This window comes from Anser anser (genome assembly GCF_964211835.1).
Source record: "Anser anser genome assembly, chromosome: 4".
NCBI classification, from domain to species: Eukaryota; Metazoa; Chordata; class Aves; order Anseriformes; family Anatidae; genus Anser; species Anser anser.
Genome location: NC_139724.1, coordinates 52,922,423 through 52,934,643, shown reverse-complemented (window position 1 = coordinate 52,934,643; position 12,221 = coordinate 52,922,423).

Below are 12,221 nucleotides of genomic sequence, written 5' to 3'. Positions count from 1 at the left end.
TTCAATATAATAAGGCCCAGGCGGGTGATATCTGCTTTAGAAGCATTGAGTTTTTCCACAACTTTGTGGTTTTAAGTAGTCTCTGATTGCTCTGCTGTGAAATTAGAGAAACAGCATACTTTGTACCAAACTCCATTTTAAGTTTTCCCCCTTCCACTTGTAAAGGGAACAAATAACACTTCATTTATTGTCTGCTAAATTAAACAGTTGTGGAATTGCTATAATGTTCCCAGTGGCTGCCATGTTGCAATCTACAAGCTGACAAAACTGAAGTCGTCTCATAATGTCCTCCTGGGACAGTGATTTGCGTTTTGTGTTGATCTGAAATTTTACTGTATATGTTACAGGTTTTGGTGTTTTTTCTTCAGCCAACAATCTTTTGTGTTGTACGACCACTTTCTACAAGAAAAGCAGGCAGTCTAATTTTATGTGTTCACTAAAATACGGTGAGACTCATTAAATCAGACCTTTTTAGATATCTCACTAGACCATCAGGCCCTCATTATAAATAGTTATGTATCATCTCATATGTTTACTTTTTTGAAGTTATTGGCAGTTTTGGTACAAAAATATTGAGAATTATCTCGATGTTAGAAGGTTTATTCACAGCACATGCCCTATGAAGAGAGGTTGAGGGAGCAAAACTAGTTTAGACAGGCAAGGAGAAGTTTAAGGAGCAGCCTAAGGGCAGACTGCAGCTTTCTGAAGTTGTTTTTTTTTTAAGAAGTTCATAAAATGGCTTGGGTTGGAAGGGACTTTAAAGATCATCTAGTTCCAACCCCCCCCCCCCCGCCCCCCCCCCCACCATGGGCAGAGATGCCACTGACTACATTAGCTTGCCCAGGGCCTCATCCAACCTGGTCTTGAACACCTTCAGGGATGGGGCATCCACAATGCCTCTGGGCAACCTGTTCCAGTGCCTCACTACCCTCTGAGTGAAGAATTTACAAACATGCTGAGCCTAACTCCTCAGCTGTGGTAGATGGCATAACAAGAGGCAATAGCCACAAAACATGGCTTAGGTGGTTCAGGTTGGACATTAGGAGATGGTGCAGTACTGGAACAGGTTGCCCATGAATGCTGCAGACATGTTTGGAAGAATTCATGACCTGGCTAGACAAAGCCTTGACTGATATAGCCCAGTGCTGGGGATAGGCACCCTTTGAGGGGGAAGGTTGAACAACGTGCTCCTCTGTTGTTTCTTCCAAACAACGTTTCTATGAGTCTGTGATGTGTTTCTGTCATTTTCTCTCCTTAGTTCAGTAGAGTTACATATAGAAAGCTGCTCTTAATCTACAAATGGATTATTACACTGATTGTTAAAATAGTTTACCAGAACTGATTTCTCTTCTACAAAAAATAAGTACAAATATGAAAGGCAATGAGGAATCTGGTTATGTAGCAAAGCTTCAAACCATTCTTCCATTTTGCATGTGGAAAGTATGGTGATCATGGAAAGGCAGAACTTACTGGGAGAAATCAAGGCTGGCATTCACCAAGATAGTAGAAATAATCGTGAAATATTTTTTATTTTTATTTTTTCCCATGGAATAAATGTATGTACTCTGTGCATTATAGTGCTTGGGGAAGTGATTTTACAGGCATGATTTATAGGATCAATAGTCAGACTTCATCTGTAATGTTTGTAAATTTTTTCATTGTTAGTTCACAAAAACAGCCTTAAGAGTAAATAAAGGTATACTCCTTGATTCCCTTAAGGATACATACAGACTTGCTATAGATTAGACACCTCCAAGAGACCTTTCAGAACGTTATCAAGGAAAACCTTTGGGATCTAAGCAGAGTTCTTTGATGGATTCAAATACAGCCGCTGCACTAAATATGCATCTCATGAAGGGAAAGTCGGGTACTGAGTAATGAATTCTGCCCAAGCCTCAAGCTCTGCTGGACTTCTCCCTATAACTTTCTGATGATTTGGTAGTACTGCACTAAAGAAATAGATTAGAAACTGACTGATCCCCTTCACAACAGTGACCTCAATTTTGTAGATGCTAAGAATCACAATCCAATCAAACAGTCTCCGTCTTTTCATTAGAGACAAGCATTTTATTTTACTTCTGATTTGTATTTATTTCTTTCTTGAGAACGTCTTTAGATTCTAACACCAAATAAGACCATTTTCCCTGAGGTATATTGTGATTTCTCAGCTTGTGAAGAGAAAAAAGTTTACAGGAGGCTATGGCATCAGTTAATTTATTTACAAGAACCTGCTTCTACTGATTAATGTTTGTCTGAACCAGAAGGAATCTGCTTTCAAGTTTTTTCATTAAAAACGTGAAAGCAATTTTGCTATCACAAACTATTTCTTGTCAGGAATGTCACAGTTATTTTACACTCCAGAGAAAGTCAAAAACTATTTTTTTTTCTGTCCTTAAGCCTAAACCCTGCCATTACCCAGGTATTTGGTGTTGCCCAGAAATCTCATGTCTTGATATTCCTAAGATCCATTCACTGATATTTTTTAATGACTTTACTCCAGATTTACTGGGGTGTAATTCAGAGTAAAACCTGATCTTTGCACTAGTTTTCCATCATGAGTAAATTGTGCTTAGTATCATTCTTGGACTTGGAGGGAAGAAATATTCTCCTTACTGAAGGAACCTGTGGATGGGATTGTACATTCAACATTAGCCGGGAGGTCAGCCTACAGGATCAGTATTCCTTATTACTTTAAATGACAATTTAGATTGATGGATTTACAAAAGGCAAAGGGCACAAGCTGAAACACAGGATGTCCTGTCTGAACTGAAAACACTTTTTTACTGTGCAGGTGACTGAGCACTGGCACAGGCAGCCCAGAGAGGCTGTGGAGTCTCCCTCCTTGGAGATCTTCAAAAGGCACCTGGACGTGGCCCTGGGCAACCTGCTGTGGGTGTCCCTGCTTGAGCAGGGGGTTGGACCAGATGGCCTCCAGGGCTCCTTGCCAACCTCAACCATTCTGTGATTCTGTGACAGACAGTGTAGATGTAGTGGCTTCCCCAGAGTTACCATAATATACTGATTTATATATAATGAGGATGCAGCCCTCAGAATATATGGTGAGTGATGCATTGCTATCATAATATCATTTCTAACGTAAATATATATGACAATAAATAATACCAAATAATCTAGTGTCTGTGTGCCCAGCAGAGCTACACTTGGTACTGCCCATACTCACCGTGCTGTATCCACTTCTGTCCACCCCATGCTTTTCAAAAGACCTAGGAATGTGCTGCCTAAATGGCTTCCTGGTGCCACCTGAGCAGTGGTGAGAAGAGACAGGAGGTTCTGGCATCCTTCTTTGCTTCTCAGTCTACTGTTGGCGTATCACTCCCCAGCATGATGCTGGACCCTGCCAAGAACTTCTCTTTTGGGGAAGCTAAAGCAGGGGGAAGGAGACCACTGGGCCTAGGAAGGACAGTGGATGAGGGCACTGTAGTGACAGTGGGGTGATAAAGGACTGCAGAAGAGAAGGGATCATGAAAAAACGATCACATTTCCTTTGTCCAGCAGCATCTTGTATTTCTGACTACAGTATAACCATCTCTCCAGTAGTTCATCTGAATGGCCCAATGCTTAGCTCTGACTGGCCAAACTGCAAAACTTTGGCTCAGATGGCTGAGGAAATTCACTGTTGTGAGAAAGAGCTGTGAAGAAATCTGCAGCAGAACCATAAGGAGAAATATAGGAAGGTTATAAAACCCTAAAAGAAAACACAAGGAGCTGGAGGACAGCACCTGGAGACTGAGAAAGACTGGACAGAAAGTCTCTTCAAGCATCTTCTTGGGTGGTGAGCATGCATAGCATAGCAGCTCACTGAATCCTCTAGCCATCTTATAGAAAAAAAAAAAAGACAAAAAAAAAGACCAAAAATAAAGTTAATTATTTTATAGTTTGAAGCCAGATACATGCTGATCACAGCATCTCTTTGTGCAAGGCTAATGGTGCCTGAACAAAATGACCCAGTACGACAGGGTTACACAACCAGTCATCACCTGCATAAAAATCCTAAGGATCCCAGACTAACCACCAACCAGACTGATTAGCAAGTGGAACAAAAAAGAGACACGACCTCCCCCTGCTCCTTGTATGCTTCTCCAGGGTTCATTTTCTCCTAGTTGACAAGCTTTAATAATATTGGGATATGTGATGATATCTATTATACTGGTTTTGTTGTACAGTTTATGAACATTTCAAATGTCATTCACCATCACTTCCAGGAATTTGTATATTCTCAATTTTCATAGCAAGCACTAAAAGCTCTGCCCTAACACCAGTAAATCTTGTGAAAGAATTTCTATTGACATTGATGGGTGATGGATCAGGATCCAAATGAGGTAGGAAACTATTTTCACTACTTGCTGTTTATTAGAAATTGATCTAAAGAACAGCAGACTTAAAAAGAAAATAATGAAAATATGCTACTCAGTCTAATTGCTTTGATGTTATAGAAGTATTTGCCTAGCATCAGATTAATTGGTATGAAAGAAACATTTTGGACTGACAGAAAATCTTATCTTTCATTTTCCTTGCTGCTTGATTTCAGCTCAAATTACTTAATAATGGAAAGCAACTTTATAAAATACCACTGCATGAGAAAAAGGATAAGCAAAATAATACAAGCACTCCTGTGATGAAGGCATTGAACTATTTCCCTGTGTTTGTAAAAAAAAGTATAGAGAATAGCACAATTTCCTCTTCTCCATACTTCCAAGTAATAAAAAACTACACAGTGCTTTTTCAGTGATCCAAGTCAACCGAAACCTGAGACGTAACAGCTTAAGTCAGCTTTGTATTCCTGAAACTGAAAACAGCCCAGCTTTGTCATATTATTCTTTTTGGTTGTCTTATCTATTTGTGCCTATGCCTGCACAAAACTTGCTGTCCGCCAAGTGATATTTGTTGGTGTGGGGGTTTCTTTTGGTAAACATAGTCCAGTTAAGCACATGCTGAACACGAGTCAGCAGTGTGCCCTGGCAGCCAAGCAGGCAAACTGCATTTTGGGGTGCATTAAAGACAGCTAAGCCAGCTGGTTCAAAAGAGGTTATTCTCCCACTATATTTAGCACTGAATATTGCATGCAGTTCTGGGCTCCACAATATAAAAATGATATTAAGACACTTGAATGCATTCAGAGGAAGGCAACAAAGCTAGCAGAAGGTCCAGAAGGCATGCCCTATGAGGACACGTGCGTTGTCCAGCCTGGAGAAAAGGAGGATGAGAGGTGACCCCACTGCTCTCTGCAATGTCCTCAGGAGGGGAAGGGGAGATGGAGGTGCTGGGCTCTGCATGCATTGCATGTCTGCAATGACAGGATGCATGGGAACAGCACAAAGATGGGCCAAGGTAGGGTCAGACTGGACAGCAGGAAACTTTTATGTACTGTGAGGGTGATCAAATACTGGAACAAGCTTTCTAGCAAGGTAGTTGATGCCCTATGCCTGTCAGTGTTGAAGAGGCATTTGGACAATGCCTTCCTTAATATGCTTTAACTTTTGGTTAGCCATGAATTGGTCTGACAGTTGGACTGGATGATTTTTTTAGGTCCCTTCCAACTGAACTATTCCATTCTATTCTACTTTACTGAAGTAAAGCAAGGTTCTTTCCAGTTCTTCCAAAGTTTGATAACTGTTGAAACCCTAATTCCCCCTCAAATTTCCAGTACTCAGGTTGTTTTGCTGTTTGTTAAGATGAAATGGTGATTTGTATCTCTGCTTTGAACAAATAGGCAGACTTGTCAGGAAAACTGTTTCAGATGAAAACTTTCCACCAGATCTATCAAAAAATCACATGTGCATCTATTTGCTAAAATAGAGTATGCCCTGTCAAGGACAAAGAGAAGAAGATACTATAAATAGTTGGTAATAAACAGAATATCAACAGCATATGATGGATTAACTGTAGCAATGAGTTATTGCTGACCATGCACATTATCTTGTCACACTGGACTGCATAATAATAGTATTAGTGGATTTGGCTGCAAAGATATTTCTGGAACTCATTGAACTGATTATTACCTGCAGAAACAGACTGACTGATAGAGTTACAGATGTTTGATTTTTTAAAACAGTACAGGCTATTTATAAAATCAAGCTCTTTGTCAATTTAGCTCAGAACTACTGAACTAATGTCTTGTAGGGGTCATCTGAGCAATTTACCAAGTTCCATCTAACAAGGAGTGGTGTGCTGGATCCAGCTCTGCCAGCCAGCCTGGTGTTGTGATCTGTGTGCACAGCTGGAAGTCATCATTGCACACAGTGACTGCAAACCAACAAGTCAGGAGACCTGCAAGACAGACTAAATTTACCACAATAAACCAGGTCACATCACAAGCTGGGGATGCTGAATGTCTGGGTAAGAGTCACTCAATAACTCTGACTTGGAGTCTGAATTTCAGAACTGATTTTTGGTAGAAGCCATTTCCTAACGCTTAGTTGTTGTGGGACAGACAGCTAAGCCTTCCCACTGGCCAACATATACACAGGTTTGAGTGCTGAATTTAATTTGATATAAACAACTCCAGCATTCTCAGCTGTGTCATATAGGACACACCCCTCATGCCAATAAGCTGTGTAAACACTTCTTGGTTCTGCTGTAGTTTACATCCCCCATGGTTTAGAATCAAGACACCCAAACAAGGACTGTGAGTTGATCACAACTTTTCTTCATATTCATTTTAACCTTGATCCACCTGTATTTTCCACTCTTCATGTTGATCCCTGCAGGATCACCAAAGGTAGAGAGAGGGGGACTCTGAGGTCTTGTTTTTGTTTCCTCACCCTAGGGAGATGTGGCCACTAGGAGGAAGCAAGGGAACAAGAACGGCAACAAGGGAAAAGGCAGAGAAGGAGGAGGAGAACATAGCAAACAGGAGAACATCCTGGTGGCCTGAGGCTAGCCATCTGGTTCCAGCACGCTAGGCAGGCAATACACCATCCATGATAAGGGCGGTCCCAGCTGAGATACAGACCATTAGGTATCACAGCTGGGGGCCATCTGTCATGCGGAACTTGTGTCCCTACGAAAAAATAACTTGTTAGTTTGGGAAATGGTTCTTCACTACTATTTTGTGAGAGCTGAGTTCAGGCTCCATCAGCTGAGTGCCTGGTAACCTTTAAGGAGCTAAGCTCTCTCCTCAGCATATTTGTAAAATGTGAAACTATCGTTATCTCCTCACTGAGGAATCACAAGACCAGATCCTGACAGATGCCTGTCTCTCAAGGAAATCAGCAGGATGCATCACTAAACACCTTTGGGATTCAAAGCCCAAACCACTGCCCAGTGTCCCATAGGAAATCCAGTGTGAGTTGAACCTCTGAGCACAGCCACAACCTATTGTGTTAGCCACAATCCCTTTTCTCTTGCAGACAAAACCTTCCTCCCTGAACTCCTTGAGCTATTAAAAAAAAAAAAGTAAAAACTTGTACAAGAAATTTACATACACAGAATTTATGTACAAACTGATGCCTATAGCTACACATTGTCCAGATCATTCACATCTGAATGCATGCCATTGTGTGCATTGGGATTTGTAGGCACACAGGATACTATTTTTGTTGCCATGCTTTGTATTTGCATTACAACTTTCTTTATATGTACAGCACAGTTTTGTTAAGCAATCAGAACACAAATACCACAGGCATAGCTAGAAAACACTGAAGTACTCCAACAGCACAAAGTATGCAAACTGTGCAGTAAAACAGACAAATCCTAACAAGCTCATTAGTACCATACTGCAGTGATTACAGAGCGAAATGCTTTCTGGGGTGCACCAGTCAGGCTATACTTAGAGAAAGCTTTGCCATGTTTTAATGCAGTGTTACCATCCACTGTGCACTGCTATCACAGTCATATTTTGCTAGTATAAGCTGTTGTGGGAAAGAGGCACTATTTTCTGCTTGTACCTTGCCTAGCTATCATTCTTGATTAGCAATTATGCACTACATAATAATGGTTAGGATGAGAATAATAATTATAAACATAAGAATCAGGGTCTCAAAGCCCCATCTGGCTCAGTATCCCATTTCTGACGGTGGCCAAAAGTATATTTTTTAAGCAAAGAATGGGAGAAAGTGGGCATGCGTAGAGTGACTCTTCCCCAGCAATCAGCATTACATATGTCAAATCTGAAACTAGATTCCCTAGGTGTCTTCTAGTGGCTTCAGTTGCATCATCTTCTCTGTTCTAACTTAATGACTCAAAACCAGAAAACCAGGAGATTGTTACTGTGCCTTTAGCATCTGTGCCAGTACATAAATATTTGTACATAAAACAAATATCCACTGCCCAGAATATGACACCTACCATTCAAAAGATAGGTGCATATATCTTCAGTACACTCATTTGAAAGATCTACTGAGAGAAAGATTAAAGTTTCTACTGAAAGTCACTCTGTTGTATCATGGTGTCAGAAATGTTGTCAGTCCTTCTTTGTGGTAGAGGATTGATCGAATCTATGATTATTCAGCTGCTATAATGGTTAGAAAGTTCAATTTTAATTACTGAAATAGGAAAACGTTTTTCTTTCTGCTTGATTATATAATGCATGCAATACTTCATCTGGTGGTCCCAGACACGGGACCTGTAAGGGCTGTGGTCATGTCAAGAACTTAGCTCTTTGGTAAGCCACAGACGTAGCAAAGGAGCTGAACTGCTGTGCATACACGTATCTGCTGGCCAAGAGCAGCAGGGAGAGAGACAACAGCAACGTTGGTATGCTCTATCTTAGCAAAAATGTCTCCACTTTATTCACCACACCCAGCTTATAGCTCTGATGGACACTTCCATGGAGGAGATCCTTGCTGCACCTTGGGATATTCTCAGCAACTGATCTTAGCAAGCGATTTGAGCCTCCACCTCTGCAGCAGGACGTGGTCAATAATCAGACCAGTGTGCTTGAAAGAGACAATAAAGTATATAGGCAGTGGTGGTGGTGAAGCAAAGTGCTCTTTTAAACATATCACCTCAGTGTCTGCCCTCAGAAATTCATGCGTCTCCAGGGTGAATTTCTCTTTTGAGAAGTGGTCCTTTTTACAAGGCAGGAAGCATTAGGTATGCTCATATCTCAGTCAAAGGGTTTCCTATGCAGTGCCAACAGTTATTCAGCAGCACTCATTATGCAGGTGAGATGTATCGCAGTGCTGCTACTCTGCAACACTCTGCAGATCTCTATGCACCATGTGCACAATGTCTGAAATATAAGCAAATTTATGCTGCACTCATCCTTTCTGTGGTTATTAGTGTCATTTAGTATCATCTTCCTCCAGCAAATTGACTCACCAAGCAAAATGCACAAGTGCACTTTAAAGTGGATCACATTATCACGCCTACTTCTTCCGAAGAGCCAAGTGCCATTACTACTTTTCACAAGGAATAACTGCCTAAACTATTTCACATTCTGCAGTGCATCAACAGTGTACTTCCTCCATTCGGTTAGCAATTCAGAAGAGCGATTGAACAGTAATGCACAACTATCATATTGTTCTACAATGGGGAGATAAAATCTAATGCATCACTTTATGCCTCTTATATGTTAGGATGTTCTTTTCTGGAGCCTTTTCATCTAGATATGCAATTGTATCATTCCTAAGGTCCTGATTGTATTTGAGGCTTCTGGAAGGTATTCTAGTGAAAATACTGCTTTTACTCATAAAACATATTAGAGGTTTATCTCTCAATACTACCTTTGAGATGACATAATCCTAACTGCACAGTTAATTTCACTGAAAGTAGACCAAAAGGACTAATGAAGGTCAAGCACTAATGGGATTTTTTTTTTTTTCAGAAATGTTCTCACATTACTCACTAGCACTCCTTCTTCCTTCATGTGCTTTATTTTCTAGAAGGGAAGTAGAGCACCAAAGAAATACAGCAAGGATCCAAACTGTTGAATGGTTAAGATTATGCCTAAAACAATAAACTTGGAACCAGAAGACATGAAAGCTAAATTTAGAAACAAGAAGAAATTTGGGATAAGAGGTATAGTAAGGAGAGGGGCTAAGGGTCAGAAGTGAGAGCAAACAACAATTTACTAAGCTGTAAAGCAAAGCCAGAGCTCTGCCAGAATCTGTATCATACATTTAGAGCTGAGACAAAAAGCAGCTGGTACTTAAGTAAGACAAGCTGGGACCACTCAAGGTCCAGGCATGAGTGTTAAATAAATTGGAATAAAACAAAGGCCCTGTTTCAGCCAGGGATCACATTTTGCAACCACACATGGGGATAGCTTCGTATGCTTGATTGCTACAGCTGTCTCTACCCAGAATTACACGTGGGTCATTAGTCTCCTGGGAGACTGCCTGTGGTAACCCGGTGGCTCCTTGCTCCTTGATTGCTCAGGAGTGCTTGTCGAGAGGCTGTCAGGAAAATCACCAAAGTACACACTCGAGCTCAGCTCTCAGTGACTTTCAGCAGGACTGACCTTTGTGCCTCTGAAAATCTACCCCTTGTTCTCTGCAAAGTGGTGACTTTGCACGGGGTCTGTTTACAGTTGTGCATGTTTGGTGTTTCTGTGGCCACCTCACTCATTACCACTGCACTTAATATCATGCCAAAAGAAGAGTAATAAATATATTTTTTTCAATTATAACTGAAGTGCTGCGATAGCAGAGGGGATGTGTTGTCCGAGGTCTTTATTATGCAACTGTATGCAGATCACTGTGAATTGCATCATTCATCTAGTCCGGCGGTGCAGCACCAAGGTCACCGGGCATTTTTAAGTTAACGCTGAAACCATAAGTCTAATAAATGTTCTTGGTAATCACAGCAAACATATTGTCATTGTTACAGATGTTACTCTTTCAAAATCGCTTGGCAAACATGACTAAAATGTAGCCCTTGTGCATGCTCTGACCTCTCTTAAAAATGCACCATCAGGAACCTTGAGCAGGTGAGATTGTTTAACCACATGAGTCATGGCCTACAGCTATAAAATCAGTACTTTTAACAGCACTGTTGCAGTTTGCTTAGAATAAACATGCAGGCAGCTAAATTAACATGGAATCAGTGAGGGGCAAATTTTGACAGAGAACAGATTTTGAAAAGGAACATATCCATTAGTAATGCCAGCACAGGTAAAAGTCAGTTTCATATTACAGTGATCTATTCAGATTGACATTAATTATCCAGTTTATTTTTGTAGACTTTATATAACAGTAGCCCATTCCTTGCCAATCCAGTGGCTTTTCATTATCTGTCAGAAAATACACTAACCACCAAATGCATCATGTCACTGTGCGCTTTGCCATTATGTGTAGTGACTCTCCATAAGTCTTATCAGATGCTGCAACCACTGATTTCTTTGAAAGGATGTACATCATCTTCCAGGCTGGGCCACTAGATTGCTAATGTTTTGACCTCAGAAGCGGTGTCCAGAACTTGTTGCAGCTTCACTGCCTTGCAACCTATCATATATATGCATACATTTGGCTACCAGGCATGAACAAGCCCACAGCAGCTTGACCACTAAGTATGCTCCTGACAATAGGGGAGGAAAAGGAAATTCAAAGCAGACACAATTTATTGAATTTTGCCTTCACTCATACCCATTATGGATATGAATAAAGGTCAGTAATTCAACATTACTGTAAAATTCACTTAAGCACATTCAGTGGACAGAAAATGCCATCATATAAAGACAGCTGTTTAGCAAGGGACTAAAATAAACATGGTGGCAAGAGAGGTCTAGGACAAGACACAGCTGTCATGTCTCGTTCTCAAATGACATATTCTATGCAGTCGTGAAATCAGTTTCACTGCTTTTGTATATAATCCTGTGGCTTCCATGCTAAAAACAACAGAAAACATTATCCTTTGTTAAAGGAGCTATTTCACCAAGACACACAGCATGTGCCCAATTTACTGTGTCAGCAGCTTTCAATCCTCAGTTCAGTTCACCAACAGTTAAACTATTCTAGGCCTGTGTTATAACCTTTTAAAGATGACATCTGACAAGGTGATTTTTGATAAATAATAGGAACTTTTTACTACTAACCTGGGCCTTGGCTTGCCAAGGAGACCAGTTCTCTGGATGCAACCTGATGATTTGTTAGCCGTGGCTGTTCAGATACCCATTTTATCATCATTGCATACTCTGAGCCAATGCTACAGTCTCCCCTCACTCACAATATGGTCACTTTAATACTCCTGTATTTTGTCACAATACAACAGCAAAACATTTAGACTACTGCAAAATGCTGCAGGCTAGTTTCTGAGGGTGA